Below are 21,118 nucleotides of genomic sequence, written 5' to 3' on the forward strand. Positions count from 1 at the left end.
CTGTGAGAATGGATGGTACTGTAGGCATGTCTCTGAACACAGGAGAAGAGATACAGTCATATTTTTATGGGGCTACATGAGCTATTCCTAACATTCCATCTTGTTACCGGAATCTCTCTGGTCACACATTCCTGGCAAGGTTTATGAGAGCCTTCAGAACAATTTTGTTACTTAGTAATATATCAACCACAGAGTGAAGTGTTCCTGCAACCATTTAGAATCCTTTAGCCAAGACCACTAGCAAGGCAGGCTTTTAGACTTGCTGGTAATGTCCATTTTCATATGTGACCAGCTCCCAAGGGGAAACAAGGTAATCTGAAACACTAACATTTGAGGGAGGGGCAGGACAAAGCAGGACAAATGGCACAATGAGATGAGTACACAAGAAAGAAAAAACAACCAAACACAAAAGCCCCAAACAAATAAAACAACTAAAAAGACCAATAAATAAGCAGAATTTGGCATGGTTATTATGCCTGTTGTCAAACCAAGCCAATGTAAACATTCTTCGTTCCCACCTTATTTTACAGTTTTTCACAAAAAGTCCACAGCCATGACACTTGACAATAATTGCTTAGACTTGCTTAGTTCTCTATGAACATTATTAAATTTTAAGAACTTTCTAAGGGAAAACATTTAATTATCTCTCTATTACATTTTTTAAACTTATTTCTTGGAAACAAGACTTTACAAGTCCAAAGTATCTGTCTTGCTAACAATAACCTTACAAACCACCATCCTCCTTCAAAGATGTTTGAAAGAGCCACTCAAATCTCAAAAAATTCCCTCAAAATCAACTCAGTATTCCAGAACACATAAAATTAGCTGCTGAATGAGGAGAAAAACAAGCCTACTGACCAACAAAGGAAAAACCTCAGCACTCAGCAGACAGAATCATAGAATAGCATGGATTGGAAGGGACCTTACAGACCATTCAGCTCCAATCCTCCTGCTGTGGACAGGAAACATTCCACTAGATCACCAGAGCCCCATCCAGCCTGGTATTGAACACCTCTAAGGATGGGGAGTCCACAACCCCTCTGGGAAACCTGTGCTACCTTCACAGTAAAGAGATTTTTCCTAATATCTAGCCTAAACCGGCTGTCGTTTAACTTAAGGAACTCCCCCTTTTCCTATTACCACATGTTTTTGTGCAAAGCCCCTCTCCAGCCTTCTTATAAGGCCCCTCTAGATACTGGAAGGTTTTATAAGGTTTCCCTGGAGCCTTCCCCACTCTAGACTGAACAGCCCCAACTTTCTCTGCTTGTGTTCATGAAGAGAGGTGCTCCAGCCCTCTGATCAATTTAGCGGCTCTTCTCCTGTCTTGCCCCAACAGGTCCACATCTTTCTTGTGTTGAGGGCCCCAGAGCTGGATGCAGTGCTTGGGGTGGGGTTTCACCAAGGCAGAACAGAGCAGAGGGACAGAATCCACTCCTTTACCCTAGTGGCTGTGCTGCTCCGGATTGGTCTCATCACCATCATTCCTGCCCAGAGAAAGGAAAGGTGATTAGCTTTCCAGTTTCCAAGTTGAAACAGTATCTAGGACAAACAGGAGAGAAAAAGGAACAGCTCTTTGGGTAGGAGTTAACCATCACTTGGTTCAATTCGGCTGTGTGCAGCAAACTTCACCTTAAGCTTGGGATCAATCATGTCCTGTTAGAAGTTTGCTCCTAGGAGTAATTTGGCTGATGGAGATGTCTTAAAATACATTCAGTGTGAAATATCTCCTCTGCAGCTGGGGATAAACAAGTCAGTGGAGTTTTCCCTATTATGTTTATTGGATTCTGTGATTCAGGCCCAAAGGTTTTCCAGGGGAAAAATAAAGTGATGTACGCACACTTCCCAGAAAAAAAACCATTGTTCAGCAGGAAAACCAAGCAAATCTATTCTGGCATTTTGGTTTCTTATTTTACCACATGACACCTCAACTTTAACTAGACTAGTGCTAATTCATACAGGTGAAAAAGCATTAGGAACTTTGTATATCCTATTTCTGGGGTAGTGTTTTCATAACCACTCTTTCACTAGCTGTCAAGACGACTTCTTACAGACGGATGAACAATAACGTTAGTCTAACTGTTTATTACAATTGATTGCAAGCAGATGAAAACACTACTCACAAAAATCTAACCCAATGAGTCAGACAATGCAGCCAGATGGAAATTCCTTTGGAAAGTCAAACAGTCCCTCACCCAGGAAAATATTTAGAAATGGAGTTTACTGGGAGGGCATAATGCTCTTCAGGTCATAATAGAGAAGAGTTTTGACCAGGTGCTGTTTAAACATGACCAGTCCTTTTCCTATTTTCACATGCTTTTTCCTTCCCAAACAACCCAGTTCTATTCCTTTTCCTGCCTTTAGTTTCTCCCCTAAGCATCCCATAGTAAGTCCTGTGTAACCCTGAAACTGTCTTCCTCTGTATGCTGCAATGTGTCTTCTATCTCCAGGCAGCAAAACCAGGAAGTCTGTGAGGTGCTCCAGGACTGAGTCATATTGATGCTTTTCTCTCCCATGCCACAGGGATGAGGTTGCCTCAGGACAATGCTGGAGGGGGCTTTTCCTCACAATCCTTACATTGTGTCTTTGCCTGCCACTGTCCCTTGTGCTTCTCTGAGTTTGAGGAGACAGGATACAGTGATGGGGCTGGGAGCAGCTGCAGAAAGGGTTACTAAGGCTACTCCACACCTGTTGATGTTTCTTTGCACTATCTTGAGGAGCACAGGCAAGTTTTTATCACGTAAACTAACAGTTTATCACTACTTCTTCTCAAGCAAGAAAAGAGGACAACGTGGAGGGAAACAAAGACAATATAGAAGCTAAAGTAGCATCTCTCTCAGAATTTAGGGCTGTCCACAATCAAAACTGATTTTTGGGCCTCAACCTTTTTTTTCTGTTTTTTTTCAGCATTCTTCATAATGCTTTCATTAGACACTCTTGACAAAGAGCCTGGGTAAAACTGTATAACACTCCCGAGACATGTAGTAACTAGATATATCTACTTTGTAAAGAAGGATATAGTTAAAATACAGGAAAACTAAGAAACTTTGAACATAGACAAATTAATTTAGGTGAACTCAGATCTGGGATCTCAGTTCCATTCAGCTGACACCTAGTCCTTTATACTAGACCTTTAGCTTTATCCTCTGGATTTTATTTTCACCTCCCACCTCCTGAGCCATAAAACATTCATATCATCATCTGCTTTGGTGCAAAATGGGATCCTCAGTCCAAAACATCTTTAGCCTTCATTGAAACATAACAGGCTATGTCAGCTTAAGCACAAGACATCATTATGATCACATTTGTTACAGACGTAACAAAATCTGTGACAGAGAGATTTTTAAAATTATTATCATTGTTGTTTTTGAGAAAAACAAACTACAAAAAGAAGCAACCAGAAAAATCCAAACCAAACAACCATATTCTCTCTCACTAGACAAAAATTGCTTCTTTCAGCAACTCTTGCTGCATCCACCAGACTTCAGAGAAGTTTTTAGGAGGCAAGAACACAATGAAATGCAAAATCCTGAAGCACCAAAACTAAAGCACAGATTTCCCAGAGGGGTTGTTTCTGACTTACTCATATTAAGTCTTCCCAGAGGGGTTGTTTCTGACTTACTCATTCAAGCCCACAGGAAAAGTATTTCCTTATTTACAGGAAGAGAGAAGGAAACAGCCAGTGTGAGGTGCTTGGTCACAGAGTGGCTGGTTTGCACTACAAGGTAGAATGTGTCTATCTCCCTCCTCTGTTTTCAGGAAAGAAGAGTTCTGATTTAGAAGATGGTAATCTCCATGTGTTCCTCAGATGTCCTCAAATTAGGGGGGTGATGCATAATAATAGACAGACAGAACTCAGCTACTCTGAGAAACAATTGTCCTGACTTGTCCTTATGTAAGCTGCACAAAGCCAATAGGTCTCTGATCTCTGATCCTGACCTGAAGTTTCTTACACAGGATATTCTCTCCTTCATCACTTACAATCACTCCATACTCACTCTCATGTTGTTTCATCTTAGTAGATGAAAGGACTGGTCCTTACTTGATTTAAATCAATGTTCCATTTAATGCAAGAGATCCACACACATGTACACCAAATTAAAATTAAAAAGACATCTGTAGCAAATCAATGTGCTAAATATACTATAGCCTTCCTGATTCTCTGTTCAGTCTTTCAAACATAAAGACATCCCTACCACAAATTTAATTCAAAAACTAACTTCTCTGAAAAACTCTGGATGCAGATAATTTGTGACAATATCACAATATAACTACAGCCTTAGCATCAGCAGAAGCAAAACAAGAATAATAATGGGAGAGTTCCTATATTACTAGGATACTACCATGTAACTGCTGAAGTCATTCACTATTTTGCTAAGAAACTGCTTATCCACAGCAATCTCTCACTCTGTCAGACTATAATAGGTCCTCCCAAGTACCAACAAGATTTATTTTTCCTTTAAAAAAATACTTTCTAATCTCAAGATAATTCTGGAATTCCTTCACTGCTTGTATCTGTCATGGTTTAATCCCAGCTGGGGACCAAGAACCACACAGCCACTCACTCACTTCTCCTTCATCAGTGGGAAGGAAAATCTGAAAGAAAAGTGAAACACATAGGTTTAAATAAGAACAGTTTAACAAGTGACACAAAATGTAATATCATCATCATCGTAACAACAACCACAAAAATAGTGATAAAGAGGAATAAAACCCAAAAGGGGTAAGTGATGCCCAATACAATTGCTCATTACCTACTGGCCAGTGATAGATCTGCGGCTCCTGTACAACTCCTCCCAGTTTATATACTGGTATGATGTTCTATTGTGTGGAATATCTCTTTGACCAGTTCAGGTCAGCTGTCTTGGCTGGGCTCCCTTCCAACTTCTTGTGCACTTGTTCATTGGCAGAGCACAGGAAACAACAGTCCTAATGGCAACAGCCAAATCAGTAGTGTTTCATCAACACTATCCTCCTGCTGAATCTAAAACACAGCATGCAATTAAGAAAAAACGAACCCCTTTCCAGACAATATCAGGACAATGTCAAATATTTCTGTGTTTATGCGTTTTCCATATTATTTTTCAAATATTCCTGTAATTATGCAGATTTAATAACACTTTGGTTCACTTTTAGAATTAGCAATCCATAAAGATTCCCACAAGAAGAAAAGCAAATCTGCCTGCTAAATACTTTGTAATTTTTGCTTATCTTAATGTTCAACTCAGTCTTCCTTTTCAACCACCAGTGACTTCCTATATTGTGATTATAGGAATCAGTTCAAAAAGCTGGTACTGCATTAGAGGAAGTCAGTGATACATAGAAACATGGCACTTTGTTAATGCATATTCAGGAACCAACCAAGCACTTCAATTTCAAGCCACAGTGCTTATGTGGCACATTCTTATAAGTGTCATTATCAAAGGCTCAGATTGATTCAGACACTGATAATTCATCCCGTGGTGCCTATCTGCAGTCCTACTACAACTTGGCCCCCAGACCTGATAGTCAGAGAAGTATATAAGCCAGACCCTGGGAGAAAAGTTTTGGCCTTACACCATCTGGAGCAGTCCTGAAGATGGGACATTTTGCTACCAACACAAGTAAATTCAGTCTCCTGGAGAGTTTGTTTTCATGGGAGTGATGTCCAGGTATTAGAAAGATTAACTACTTGCTCATAGAATAGTCAATTGTTAAGGTTTAGGGCTTGTCATGCTTCAATGATCACAGACCTAGCAGGAGGTTAGCAGAGCTGGGGGAGAGCGATGTACCACTGAGAGTAAACACAAAGAATGCAGAATTGATAAGCCACAAGGTCTTTTGGCAGAACTCCCAAGATAAGGAAGTAGAAAGCTAACACTTCAACTGGGTAAAGAGTAATTCTGGCAAGGGAAAATAACTAACTCAAGGAAGAGAAAGACTGAGTAAGCAGACAAATTAGCAAAAGAAGTAAGGGAATTATTTAACCAAGAGAAGACAGAATACTAATTAATAACAGAATTATGTAACTTGCAACAAATGAACATTAATGCCTTTGTTTGCTAAAATGTAGAAACAGTAAAAAGTTTTGATCGTCTATATGCTGCATTTGTGGGTTTGCCACCTAGCACCCCTTTCTGTGCAGAACTACAAATAAATCAAATACCTCAGCTCTGTGCGTGGAGCCTCTTGCATTAACAGGTGAAATAACCCATTTTGGGGCAACAGTCTTGGTGATCCAAATGGGAGTTATAAACTCTTGCCTTGCCTGGATCACCTTGCTGCCACCAGCAAAGGAGAATCAGATCAAATAGGATTTGCACAAGTTTGGTAGGAGACTCCATCAAATCCTCTCCAGCATCAAGGTGGAGAGCAACTGAAAGGTTCAGAGGTATAACTGAAATACTCCAGAGGTATTTGAACAAGGGCAAAAGTGGTGTGAATTTCTAGACCGGTGAGTATCAAATTTCATATTGTTATAGCTGATCAGTGCGACCAGTCCTGGGCTGATCAGTGGGATTGGTAGTTGAAAACTTCAAGCTCTGTGTAAATTTGATAAGGAAGATTTGGAACAATGACTGTCAATGTACACAACATAAATAGCGTGCGAAAGAGAGGAGGTGTCCTCCTGTCTTTGCTGACATAAGGTCAGAGCAGTGTGTAAATAACAACAAGAGATCAGAACAAGGAATAAATAAACAAATGCCTAGGCATTAAAATTGTTACGCACAAAACTGTGTGATGGAAGAGAGTGCTTTTCCTTTCTCTGACAACAAGGAGTTGGAGCAGAGAGTAAAAAATTATTTGTATTAGAGGTCTGGACCTAAGGATTAAGGAATTGGGCAATTGAGTATTGGCAAACTAGTCCACAATTCTACCCTGTAGCTCTTGGGGGTTTATTTTGAAAAGCTGGAGTAAGCTGGGGAAGATCCCATGACTAAAGATAAAATGAATACATATTGTAAGCAGTGGAGGACACCTTATAAATTGGAGAATGGGGAAAATGGATTTTTGTGGTTTTATTTTGGAGTTGGTGTTTTGTTGCTGTCTTGGTAAATGGGATCAGTTTTGGTTTATGTTGATGCTTTTATGACACTGTATAGAGACCCAGGTATTCAGAAAAAGGGTATGTTGGGAGGAGATGCTGATGTCATGTACTAAGGCAAAGATTGTGTGTTGCAAGGGGGGGTGAGGCAGATGTGTGAATGTTAGTTCCCTCCTTTTCATAACATATAACATAGGAGTGGGGAAGGATGAAGAGAGTATGAATCAAAATAAAGACCATATGGGAAATAAGGATTTTAGTTCTGTTGCTGGTCAGACTCAGGGAAATAATCAACCAGTGATACACGCAACTTTAAAACAAGCAGGAGGGGTCTGCCAAGTTTTATACATGTCATTTTTTATATTCCATATTTGTCAAATTGGAAGTGATCTGTTGGTTTGTACTGAGAGAATCTTGATGGAAAGTATTGTCTTTTTGAAACTGTTAACCTAACAGTTAGGTCACCCTAACTGGGGTCATACTTAGGCTAGATTGATTACCACGTTACTGTGGAAAGAAAAGAGACTGGCATTACAAAGGTGAAAGAAACATGATAAGCAGGGGGCCTGGGGCCTGAAAGGTCCCTACTTCCCCTGCACAAACACACATGCACTCTTCTGGCCTGAATCAAGGTGACATTTTTAGGCAGTAAGGGTCATTGAAAACATGGAAACATTATGATGCTGGAGAATCTTTTTACAATGAATGAGGGGACCACATATCAAGGAATCCCCAGGAGATCCTCTAGTTCCAGTAAAACCAGAGAGAAAATGAATTTTTTATAAACAGCAGTGACACATATTCAGTAAAAATTATCTGTAAGGGCTAAGTAAAGTTACAGCACTGATTTTTGGGGCAGCTTTATGGCCATTCCTGCAACTCACAGAGTGGCCAATTGGAGACATTAAACTTACTCATGAGTTTCTACATGCTAGAATGTTGCTGTCTTTTCTAGGATGAGATTTATTGTGCAAGTTAAATGATTGAGTCAGAAAGCTCTATATATCTCACAAGGTAAGGCACAGAAGCTTTAAATCTGTTTACTAATGACCCAGACCTGAGAGGAACAAGAGAGTCAAAAGGAATAGGATTTAAGAGCAATAAACCAAATAACTGTGGACAAATACTTATTTGACTGGTTTGGATTTAAAAGATGCTTTCTTTTGCATTTGAGTGGATGAGCAGAGCCAGACTCTCTCACACACCAGGTGAAAGAAACCACTTCAAGACAACAGGAGGAGGCTTCAGAACAAGAGTTTTCTCTGAAATTTAAGGATTTCCCCCTTTTTTTTAGGTAAAAGCATGCTTTCCTTTATGGATTTAAAAACTGAGGCTGATTCATCAAGAGATGGAGTAGAACAAAGCTTCTCTAAACAGTGAACTATCAGAGATTTTGGAGAAAAAGGCATCTCTCTTAAGAGTTGTATATACTTCTTTTTTTGGCCAACTTAGTCATAGCAACATATGCCCCTAGTGAGTCAGTGTTAGTGTCAAAAACAAGGTTATTTTGCTAATAAAATTTAAGTCATTGCCCAAACAAAACAGTTTATCCTACTAGAAAGATATCTGTTCTTAAATCAATAAAATTACATCTTGCTTTGATTGCATATCTGTTAGCCAGGGATGTGATTATCCTTTACTGTCTTTGCCAACTTAAGCATAAAAGTAAATTTTTTCAAGCAGGACTGCCAATTCTAGTAAGAATGCAAGAAGATGAAATGCTCTTACCATATTCTAACCTGCTAATCTGTCAATATCCTCTGAATCACTAGATTGACTGATTTACTCATATTTTCAATTAAATACAGCAGAAATGAGCAAAACCTTTGCAATCGTGTGAACTGAAATAAACAGTAAACCTTGGCAGGACCATAGCTGTTAGAAAGAGCAACTCCCACACAGTGAGTAATACCCAGCATGTCATACAGATGAAATAAATTCAGAGATGTGAAAGAGAAGCATGTGAGCAAGGCAAGACAACCGAGGAACTGCAAACTTACAGATCTGCAAAAAGGAAAGGAAAATAGTGCTGACTGCTTCATCAGCATGACCATTATGGTTCAGAGAAGTTTACTGCAAATTTGCATGATAATGGCATTGTATATCAAAGTCTCATATTCAGTTTGTCTTTTCCAAGGAAACAAAGTGAACTACCATATCATGAACTTTCTGTGGAAAATGGGTGGTTATTTTCCCCAGCAATGTCTCAGCGAAACAACTGATTTCAGATTCCCTGTAGAGATTACCAAGGTCACACAGAAGAACATCATAAGGATCATCTACGAGTTCCTTCAACACATCTTCCAACTATTTAGCAAAAATCTTCCTGTTGATGTTTGGAATACAAGCAAGATTGAAAACTTCCAAAATGGAATTCATCATCAAATTGAAGAACTGGAGACATGTTTGTCAGAAGAACAATCAAAAGCAAGAAACAGTTTCCAAACATGGATCCTAAAAAGCTCAACATATAGCATAAAAAAGTACTTTCAAAGAATCACCAAATTCTTAAAAGATAAGCAATACAGCCATTGTTCCTGGGAAGCAGTTCAAATGGAACTGAGAACATGTCATATAATTTTTGACAGTCTTTTGAAAAAAAAAGCCACATAAAGAGGTAAAATCTTCTATGTTTTGTTTCTTTTTAATAATACAATGATTTCCCCTATCTTGATATGTTTTTTATATCCACATTTTAATAATTTTCAAATTGACAGTTGGGATTGTTTTCAAAAAACATTCAGTGCTCTAAGTTAAACATGTAGAGTACTCAAATGAAAGGGCATTTGGTATCATTGCTTCTGTAGAAGGTCTTTAAAAATACAAATAGGTATTGCTCCTGTATTGTCTCTTTGCACTATTTAAAAAAAGGTTTTGCAGTCTGTTCACATAAAATAACAGCTGTTTTACAACCTGAAAAATTTACATACATGACTGCATAGATTTTATATTTGCAGTATTTCACTAACTCAGGAAAAATGTACAAGATGCAGACATGTATAAGGAAGACAGACCTTCCTGTAGCCTTATGCATTATGAAGATCTTATATTACAAAAGAGATGAGAATTTAAGTTGACCAAAAGATCTTTAAACTCAAAAAATAACAACAGGTAGTCCTCCCAAACAGAAGAGTCAATTACCAGCTTTGATCTTTATTTTGCAAGAATAATTGTCTCCATAGCCTATGGAGATATATTTATAGATATGGAATATACATATATGAACTATATATTTATATATATATATAGACAGATTTATGTATATAGCTTTCTATACAGCATATTGAATAACTACAGCATAGATTGTCAGGACACATTGATTCACAACACTATATAAAATATGTATGCATTCAATGTGCTTCAAGTTCATAAGCAGACAAAATTAATCTGAAAAGAACTACTGTATGAACACATATTAGCAAATTTCTTCCATTCCTCTTCTATCTTTCTTTCCTTCATTCAGGCAGAATCAAGCAGTACTTCAAATTATCATCTTCATGAGTTGAACTGCTACTCAAGACACCTTGAATACCCTATGGTCTCTGTATCACTTCCTATACATTTGAAAACTGGATGACTTCTAACATAGATTTTTTCCACCTCAGATTTCATATACCTTCAAGAATATCTGATTTCTCATATATTTTTATCATAAATTTAATGTGTCAAACTTGAATGTAAGGAGAAGAGTTAAAATATGTCCATGACTTCTGGAACTCGGGAAGAAAAAGGGATTATTTGGAAAAAAAAATGAAGTACTATTACCATTACCTGTGGACTGAATCTCAAGATTTTTCTATTCTAAGAAGTCTGGATTTTAACTTGGGTTGCCTTCCTTTCCTTTACTCAAATGAAATATATATCTAAAAATCTCTTCCCACTAGGGGGGGGGGGGGGGGGGGGTGAAGTAAAACTGATTCTGCATGCAGCTATTGTAATGGATTGGTATAATTCCTTATTCCAGGAATGCAACAACAGGGTATTTACAGCTGCCTCATTTTAGGCATCCAAATTAGACACTGGGCTAGAGAGATCAGGTCCACCCACTCCCCTTTCACATGCTTCTGCTTTACAGAGACAGGGAGGAAAGAATGGGTTTCAGACTCCTGAATATAATTCTGCTTTCAATCACCAACAGAAGAGCTCAGTTCTTAACTGTTTGTATGGGAAACATAAGAGCAGTTTGGCACATAGATAATGTAACATTCCCAACTTCATTAGTCAGTCTCTGTTTTACCAATTTAAAGACTTTACAACTACGTTGACACTGAAGTGATGTTTGATGTCTGCAGAATATGTTCACATACGCTTAATTTGGAACTTTTTTTCCTTAATTTGCTGCTTTTACTGTGTGGTTACTGTGGGGAATTAACGTAAACCAATTTTGGACACCAAACTCAAGGAACTTGACAAACTGAAGGCCATGAGCTTGAGGTTTCCCTATGCATAATGTATCAGGCCAGATGATGTAAGGTCGGATCAACGTACCTATATTTATATTTCACTTTCTTTGCTCTGTTCTGCACTCGGATTCCAGTCTCTAAAAAGCCAAGAGTTAGTACAGGCTTCAGCAGGTATGACTGGCAACAACCTTGCACAGCCTACTGGACTCCAACTGGATTCTATCAGTTCTTCATGGAATCACAGCACGTTTTGGTTAGGTAATGACAGCACCTCAAGCTAAAAAGAGGTCGTCCCTGGACAGTGTGGAAACATTCACTTCCTCCATCTGCTCTTCTGGGGAGGTACTTCTATGCAGTCCTCATTGTCAATTGTGACTCACACTTCCAAAATGCATGATTGCTTGGATTTTTTTGAAAGGGGGGAAGAGAGACCTCATTAGATGATAATCTGGAGTATCCAAGTAAACTTACCTAACTGATATCAGCTAAGCTTTTATAGGGAACACAGCTGTGCTTTTACAAGTTACAGTTAACTGTATCTTATAGAAGAAAAAAGAAGTAACTGTAACTGATACTAATTTCACATTTCTCACCTGGAATTCAGTCTTAACCCTACTTGAAGAAACAATATGCAACTTTCTACTCCTGTGGAAAGAACTGCATTTGCTGAAACTGAATATGGTCTTCTACTATTTAAAGTCAAATAAACTAAGTATTGACTTTTTCTTCAAATGAGTACTTAAAAATTAAGTACTGAACGTTCTCATGAAAAATTTTAGACTACTGTTGTTACATATAACTCTTAAAATTAAACTTTTTGCAACTTCCTATCACTGCTGTAACTGGAGAGCAAAAGAAATAAACCCACGTCTGTTTGTTCAGGTTTTTTCAGTGTATTGGCTTTGATATATCTGTGAATAGACACGACTTCAATGTCTATCTTAACCAAGCACTCTAATACCATGCTAGTGGCTACAAGAACAAAGGGGGTTTGGGGGGAGGGAGGGAGATACTAAAATGGGAAAGTGAAAATAATTACTAATTCTTAGAATTAGTAACAATTTCAAAGCTACTTAAAATTTCTTTTAAGAAAAAAAAAAAGACAATTTCAAGATCCTCTTGATTTTTTTTTTCTTGGTTACAAGAAGAAAAAGTTAAAGCTCATATCCTGCAGGAAGCATCATCTGAAGTGATCACTGCTAGCATTTGTACCATATTGTAGTGATCAATGAAAAGTTGGATTACTTTGAAATACAGACGTTGTGAGCTGCACAAGACAAACTGCAATTCTGCTGAGATGAAGAGCTGAAGCAAGGAATTAATAACCACACAGAAATCAGCTCCCAGTCACACCTTTCCAGTTTCAGGACATTGGAAGTTTATGGTATCAGGGCTCATGAAGCTGCTTTAAACACGACTTCAGCACCCTCTTCAGAGGGTGAATTCTTCTATCTGCTAGATTTGCTTTAAAACTTCAAAGCAGTGTAATTTTTTTCATTTTTCTATACCCAAATGGTAATAAGTGCTAAATCACAAAAAACAAAAATCCAAACTCCAAAACTAATGCTCACTACAGTGGAGAGTTATTTTTATGACAGAAATTGGTTGGTCATCTATTACCAACCACCTGGATATACTGTATGCTATTATTTTTATTAATAAAATAATAAATTTTATTATTACTGAAATCTTTCTAGCTTAAAAACCTACACCTTTTGTCAGCATAAGGGTATGCTGAATCTTCAAAATAAAAAAAAAATAAAATTTGATTGTATTGGCATGGTAAGCAAATGCTCTCAACAGCAGAAGCAGCACAGAAGCAGTCTTAGCTTAAAAGAGATGACAGATTTCCTAGCCCAAACAATTCTTAGAAATTCTTGGCCAAAGAGCCCCCTGCTGTTAAAAAGCATGTTCCCATTAAACTACTTGATTAGACTAAGTCCCCTTTTATCTTTCCAGGGAAAATCAAACAACAGTGACCAATGACCCAGTTTTACATTCTTCTACCCTTTCCCTCTTTCCAATCTCACATCCTTGTCCTGTTTTAATAGTTGTTGAACCTTTTCCTGAGCCCATCAGACAAACAAAAAGTTATCCAAAACACCAAAACAATAAAATCCATACTTTTGTTCAAAGGGAAAGACTTTAAGAGAACACCAACTGCATATGAGAACCAACGCAAAAGAGAAAGGGGAGTGTTACAGCAAGACTGGGTAACAAGAACAGTGAGCAAAACCTCTTCTGTTTTTCTTGTCTGGTCCATATGCCTTTAAAAGAACCTCTCAGTTACACTATGTATAACTGATCTTCAGCCATACCTGCAGTTCCTTTGTAAGTATTTCTCCTTTAATATACTAATATGCTAATTACCCATCACCAGAACACCTTAGTGGAACAGCACAGTGTAGTTTCTCTGGAAATAAATTTACTTCTACATTACTTAGCTTAAAATTCCAGTTCTAGCTGACTCATTATTGGTTTCTCTCTCGTTCTTATCTGGATAGGTCTTGCCTAAGTCCCTGGCTCAGAAGAGGCTCACAAGACATTCATCTATCTGTCAAAGGTACCGAATCATCTAAACCTGAGATAATGCCCTAAAACAGAAGACTGAAAATAGCATTGTGTTTTGTCTAAGAAAATTCCATCTGAAATCTCAGTTTAGCTAACTAGTGATAAAGACTAAATATTAAACAAAGACAAATACCACATTTGTCCTATAACATTTTTAAACAACTGCTATTCCAAATTCTGTATTCTGTGGTCCTTGTTCCCAGGGCACTAGGACCTCTCTGGTTCTTTCAGTTTCTGTTCCAAAACACAAGTACCTTCCCCAGGGACCTGCTTTGCTGGCAGCTAATGAAGAATATTTTTCAGGAGAGAAACACCAGCAAAGAAACTGAAGTGATCTGGTCCAGTCCCAAGTCTCACATTATTCACTAATGCATTCTAAGCAGCATCAGCTACTACACCGACACATCAGCAAACTGCACAAAATCATCGTTGCAAGAGGCCTGATGCCAAGCAACATCCTGCCATTCTGCACCCACCTCCTTTTCTCTTTAGCACTTTCTGGAATTCAGTATTGCTTGACTGTACTCTACCTTGTGCTGCTTCTCTTTCTACTCTACAGTATGCTTTCAGATGCGTATATTGTCTGTTTAAAAACCATCCGTTTCCTCCTTCTGGTGTGTGGGTTTTTTTTTTTTTTGGTGTTTTGTTGTTGTTGTTGTTGTTGTTGGGGTTTTTTTTGGTGGGGTTTTTTTTTGCTATGTTTGGGGATTTTTGTTTTTTGGGCTCCAGGAATGCTCCTTTCTGTGCTCCATGGAGCAGAGAAGCATAACCTGCTCACAGGTGACAATTATTGGCCCACTCAGAGATGTGTGCAAATCTTTAATAACATGCTTTGCTGTGGAAAAGAGGGAAACGGGCTCTCCTCTACCTACTGCATGTAAAATACAACTAAAAGGCTTGGAGAGTAGAAGCAATCCCGATGACAATTTAAGAAGTTGTTGAAATATAAGCAGGGGTGGGAAGGGTCCTCAAACACCTTTATCCTTTAGACAACCATACAGCTATTCAATCAGAATATTTAATTTATGAAAGCTGTCCACAACCAGTCCCAGAACGGGCTGATTTGATCATCAAATGGGAGCAAGAAGGCTTCTGCATCTTCAAATGCCGGCTGGCAGCAGTCTTGCCAGAAGACAGATGATCTGCAGGGTCAATCAGCTTCAAGCAGTACTCTCCAGGAGCCTTTGCCCGCGCTTGCACTGTGGTTCTCTTTTTAGCCAACAGCGGGTACCTCTAGGGCGTGTGAGTCCTTGCACCGGCAATTACACATTTCTCTGTAACAAGCCCTGGGTCAGTCTCCCAGAGGCCAGCTGTCAAGCTGTCACACTGTGATTGCAAACACTTGCAGGGATTTCAAATACTGTGTTCCACTAGGGAACTAGACGTTTAACACAAACCATTTTTCCTTGAGCAACTTTGCAAATTAAAAGTAAAATCCAGCACCCTGAGCCTGTGTCTCCTCAAAGACCTGGCAGATCAGCTGCATAGCACGTTCCTTGAGACCCTAACTTCGCCCACAGCATTAAAGAAAGTGCAGCAAAACTGCCATTTTTAAGAGGCTGTGTCTCAGCGTTTGCTACAGAAGACGACGAGCTGCTGGCTGAGTCTCCCACGCCTTTGCTCAACACGGTTACAGCAGGACCAGCACGCAGGGCTCCGGACCTCGCGTCCCGGCGCCACAGCACGGTGCGAAGAAGCGACGGGAGCTCTGCGCCCAGCCCGGCCCGGCCCTCCCGCGCTCGGGAAACAGGTCCAGAGAGCCCGCGGCTCCCGGGCAGGACCGAGCCGGCTGCTGGAGCTCTGGAGGAAGGACACAGCGACCTACCTCTGAGATACGGGATGGGGAAAAGGGAAACCAACAAATAAACAAACAAACCCTCCCGCCGTCGCCAAAAAAAAAAAAAAAAAAAAAAAAAAAAAAAAAAAAAAAAAACAGAAAGAAAAAAAATAAAAACGAAAGGGGAAAAAAAAAAAGAAAAAAAAAGGGAAAAAAAAAAAAGAAAGAAGAGTACTTGGGAAAGCGCACCTTCGTGCGGGCTGCAGCCCAGCCGCTGCTGCTCGGAGCGAGGCGCGCTCACCCGCACCGCGCCCTCCTCCCCGGCAGCGCCCACCACCACCTGTCGGTCCGGCCGGGAGCAGAGGCAGCTCCGCCCCCGCCCGCCGAAGGAGGAGGCCCGGGACGCCAGGGCAGCGCGGCCGCGGGGGAGCAGGAGCCTCTCCCCGCGGGGCCGGCACCAGCCAGGTCCCCGAGCACGGCATCCCCGCGGGGTCGGAGGAGCTGAGCAGGGCTGTCACCTCCACTTGGACCGAAAGCAGCAGGGAGCGGGCAAGCGGCTGCCGCACCGCAAACGCGTCCCGATCACTGCGGGAAGTTTGCAGGCGGCGGGACCGACCCGCCGCCCTGACCCACCGCAACCGCCCCCGCCTTACCTCGCACCCCTCTGGGCGCCGCCGCCCCTTCAGGTGCCTTCCTCGCCTGAGGGCCGGGAAAAGAACGCGACAGCCTGGCTTGGCTCCCCCTCGTGAAGTCAACTCGGCTCGGCTCGGCTCGGCTCGGCTCGGCTCGGCTCGGCTCGGCTCGGCTCGGCTCGGCTCGGCTCGGCTCGGCTCGGCTCGGCTCGGCTCGGCTCGGCTCGGCTCGGCGCCCGTCCCGCCCCCCCGGGCGCCACCCCCGCCGGCCCCGGGCCCCGCGCAGCCCTGCCGCGGCGGAGGGCGCCCCCTGGCGGGCGGTGCGCCCCTGCCCGTGCGCGGCGTGTCCCGGGCCCAGCGCGGCCCGCGGCCCCGGCACTCGCGGCCCCGGCACTCGCGGCCCCGGCACTCGCGGCCCCGGCACTCGCGGCCCCGGCACTCGCGGCCCCGGCACTCGCGGCCCCGGCACTCGCGGCCCCGGCACTCGCGGCCCCGGCACTCGCTGCCCCGGCCCCGGCACGCACTGCCCCGGCAGGCACTGCCCCGGCCCCGGCAGGCACTGCCCCGGCCCCGGCACACCCGGCCCTGCCGGAGGGTCTGCCCGCGTCCCACAGAATCACAACTCATCCTGAACTGGGAGGGGCCCACCTGCATCATCAAATCCAACTCCTGGCCCTGCACAGTACATCCCCAAGAGTTACAGCATGTACCTGAGACCTTTGTCCAAATGCTTCTGTTAGGCTTGGTGCTGGGGACCCTGTTCCAGTACCCAACCACCCTGTGGGTAAAGAACCTTCTCCTGATCGCCAGCCTAAACCTTCCCTGACACAACTTTAGGCCATTCCCTTGTGTCCTGTCACTGGTCACCTGATTCACAAACTTTGTGAATTTGTGATTTGTGACACTGGTCACAAATTCATGTAATGGAGAGAAGAGATCAGTGCCTGCCTCTCCTCTTCCCCTCGCAAAGAACGTGTAACTGCAATGAGGTGTCCCTTCAGTCTCGTCCAGGCTGAACAGACCAAGTGCAGCTGCTCCTCATATGGCTTCACCTCAAGGCCCTTCACCATCTTTGTGATCCTCCTTTACACCCTCTTTAATGGCTTTATGCCTTCTGTTATGGCACCCAAAACTGCACACTGGACTCCACATGAGCCTGCTCAACTGCAGACGAGAGCAGGACAAATTACTTCCCGCAGCCTCTGGGAAGAGACCTAAAACCTAAATTAGGTTTTGGGGGAAAATGTAACTTCAGTTTAAGCAACAAATGTGAGACTTTGACCAAGCATAGAATCTGTAGCAACAGCAGTAAAAACCTTGGCCCCATGGCCCTTTTTCACAGAGCTCCTTGCAGACACGGTGCTATGGAGGAGTTTATCTCCGTAACATTATCCCACCTGATGTGGTAGTCATCAGCATAGAAATGGACCCTTATTTCAGGGTTGACTGATAGAATAAATAACAGTATGTTACTGTTTTATCAGCTAATGAGATTTTTGGTATATCTAACCTATGACATTTATGGGTGTATGTCTCAGTGGGTATTTCTATACACAGTCAGGTGTATAGAAATACCCACCTTCGCAGTTTCATTGTACTGATTATCTCAGTAGGGAAAAAACCCAACCATAACATACATTCTCCCAGATGACTATATATATACACAAGCTGGAAAAAAGTTCTTTCTTTTTCATGCCTACAAAGATTTCTTACACCTTCCCATCTGACCCATCTTTTCCACAGACAAAAGAGAGGTAGGAGGTGGGAGGGAAGAGAGAGAATAACAGCAGAGACCCATTTCACTGACACCCAACTAAAAGTAGGGTGGTTATATGCCAAGCTCTCTGTTCTTAGGTGGAAAAAAGTCAAACCCAACAGCAATGCTGAATGAGTTTGGGAAATCCTGGTTTCACTGAGTGAACAAACCCCAGATTTCCCTATTTGGGGAAGCAGCAGAGTCACACAAGAGTACAGCCTGACAAAGATGCAAAAAAAAATAGTCATGCAAAGTTGAAGGTGTTCTGTGAACAAGACCAGTGGGGCAAACATTGACCAAGAACTGTCCACTTAAGAGGTTGCAGGAAATAGCAGCAAATCAGCCAGGTTTGTTGAAGACTACTGTGCTTCCTCTCCCACTGTGAAAAGCAAAGAAGGTGGCCTCTTGCCCTGCTGTGGATCCCGACTGTACTGTCAAAGAAGGGCCCAACTTTTGTCTCTCTTCAAACTGGAGATGAAGTGAGGTAGCAGCTTCCCTGTGGCAGAGTCAAAGCAGAATCTTAGCTGGCCTGAGGGAAGGACCGAATCTGTGGCCTCTTAGATGAGAGGTTGTATTAGGAACTACTGGCTGCCAAACCAGATGAGAAGAGGTAGATGGGTACCTAAGAAGCTGCCAGCATGTTGTGACTGGGGCAGAAGATTGTTTTGCTTGGAAGGAAATACTCTATTGTGACTAATTGCAAATAAAGATAATAGAAGTAACCCTTGCACCTTCACAAACCCTGTAATAAAAGCCTGAAAAGTGACCCTTTTTGAAACAATTTTCTATTTTTTCTGAGGCAGCCGTGATGTTCCTCATTAAGATATCTGAACAAATAGCAGCAGAAATAATCTTTTTTTTTCTGATAGCAGAAAGGTTTAAGCAGGTTTAAGTCACAGGTAGAAATGCTTTTTTATATTATTACCAATTTTCTGCTTTCAGGCAAAGTCAGTCCTTTTTTCTTCCCTGAAACAAGGTTTGATATTGACAGTACTGTGTTTCATATTTCTCTGTACAAAATTAAAGACAATAAAACATGCATACAGAGAGTTTGTGGGATCACAGTCCTAAGAAGGAGTAGGTTAAAAAAACCTGTTAAATTGCAAATTTCCTAAGGTATTTGGAAAGACCTAAACATAATACTAGGACACTGCCAGATCAAAAACCAGTGACACAGTAAAATAATTTTCAGACAAGGTCCTGTTAAAACAACTGGACAACAAAAATAAGAAACCAGAATTTAAGAGTTTTCATCCCTTTAAATGCTCCATAGACAGATGTTTCAAAAAATGCAGTAGGTGTAGTTGACAAGATCCATTTGGTTATATACACTCAAACAGGGACAGAAAGTGCCTTTGAGGACAGCATTTTCTTTTCTGTGATTTATAATAATTAAAGCATATCAAGAACTTGCTCAGGAACAATCTATTTTTGGTGACAAAAGAAGAGCCCAGAAAGGACAAACTACAGACACAATTCTTCTCCTGAATTTCAATTCACAACCCCTTTATTTACTAACCATCAGAAATTACTAGAGTGCTTAAAAGCACATCAAGGACAGCTGACTTTCTGAACAGAAAGATGCCTGCTTTTCCATTCTCTGTAGTCGTGTTGCACTCTGGATCATTGCCATGGCTACATTTACCAGCATGTTTGATGGGAGTTGCTCCTTTGCTGCTGGGAGAGCAGCCAGAAACCAGAGCTGTGAACCCCAACAGTCAATTTACTTCAGTGGAATTTAACCAGGAGTCGATTCAGTCATCTGTGCCTTATTATTCTAATCTCATGCAGCAAAGATGTTAAAGTCAAGGCTCTTTCCTCTTCCTACTACACAAAATACACAGCTAAAGAAAAAAAAAGTAGGCCTTCAGGTTAATTGTTGTCAGTACAAGCAAACTGAAATGCAATTTAATTTAGCATCAAATAGTTGAGGACTGCTTAGTCTCTGCCACTGTTGGGAATACAGGACAGAGAATTACAAAGATTGGACAATTCACATTGGTACAAACAATTTGAACTAGCAGGAATAACATGTTGTGATGCTGCTGTTTAGTACTAGGTGTGCTTGGATCCTCTGAAAGAACCAAAATTTTGTAAGTAGAGCTTACAAGGGTTATTTTCCTGTGGCTCTTCTCTGCCTGTTTTTTTGTATTGTTTTGGGGTCTTGTGCCTGATAGGACTAAATTCACATTGTTTCCTTGGTAGATGACAAAGTTTATGTACCCTGGCATAACAGGATGGAAGATACATTTTTTGTATTTTTATCCCTTAACGATTTTACGAAAAGGACTAGCAAAATCAAAGTTGGACTGGGGACAATGAGAAGAATACAGACATGTATGTAACCACGATGCTATCATAACCATTGTTTTCTTGGGAAAGCAGGATAAAATTAGAGCGTGCTTCAGCCTCCTTTCTTTTTCAAGTGGCCAGTTTATGGCTTTGATTGGAGTCTGCAAGAAATTGCTGTGGCTTCGTTAAACCCAATTTAAAGTTAAAGATAATTTTTATGACAGACTTCAAAGTACAGCATTTTTACCCTATTCTCCATCAAATGTACGGGTTTCATTTTATGTGAAAGCCCTGAATCAGCTGTTCAGTCCAGGTGCTGGCACCAGAGTGTCCTCTGTATGTTGCAATGCTCATCTGGACTCAAGCAGGGTCAGATACACAGCCACAAAGCACACAGCAATGGCTAGAAGGCATTTACTACCTCAGCCCTTTAGGTACCCTTTGTATCTGTAGAGATGTTCTGTGTCCCTCTTAAAGAGAGTTTTCCTTTTTCATCACCAGCATGACTTAGCTTTCCTGTGTTATTTGTAGAAAAATTACAAACATAAAAATTTGAAAGCAGACAAAAAATTCAACACATGCAGGCAATCAATTAATGAAACCCTGAATAGGCTCAAACCACAATATATACAAACATAAATATATTTTCTCCCTACACTCTTTCAG

At 41.2% G+C, this 21,118-nt stretch overlaps 2 protein-coding genes across 3 annotated transcripts in view; both read right to left on the bottom strand.

Moving 5' to 3' along the window:
* The window catches only part of MOB3B (MOB kinase activator 3B), an 83,183-nt gene extending 66,620 nt beyond the window's left edge, over positions 1-16,563 (bottom strand). For both annotated transcript variants that reach the window (XM_064402688.1, XM_064402689.1), the window contains exon 1: positions 16,426-16,563. The gene's annotated coding sequence lies outside the window, so the exon portion shown is untranslated. The remainder of the gene's footprint in view (positions 1-16,425) is intronic.
* The window catches only part of LOC135291260 (trichohyalin-like), a 422,947-nt gene that overhangs the window by 400,615 nt on the left and 1,214 nt on the right, over positions 1-21,118 (bottom strand). The gene's annotated exons all lie outside the window — the stretch shown is intronic.

This window comes from Passer domesticus, chromosome Z (assembly GCF_036417665.1).
Source record: "Passer domesticus isolate bPasDom1 chromosome Z, bPasDom1.hap1, whole genome shotgun sequence".
NCBI lineage: Eukaryota > Metazoa > Chordata > Aves > Passeriformes > Passeridae > Passer > Passer domesticus.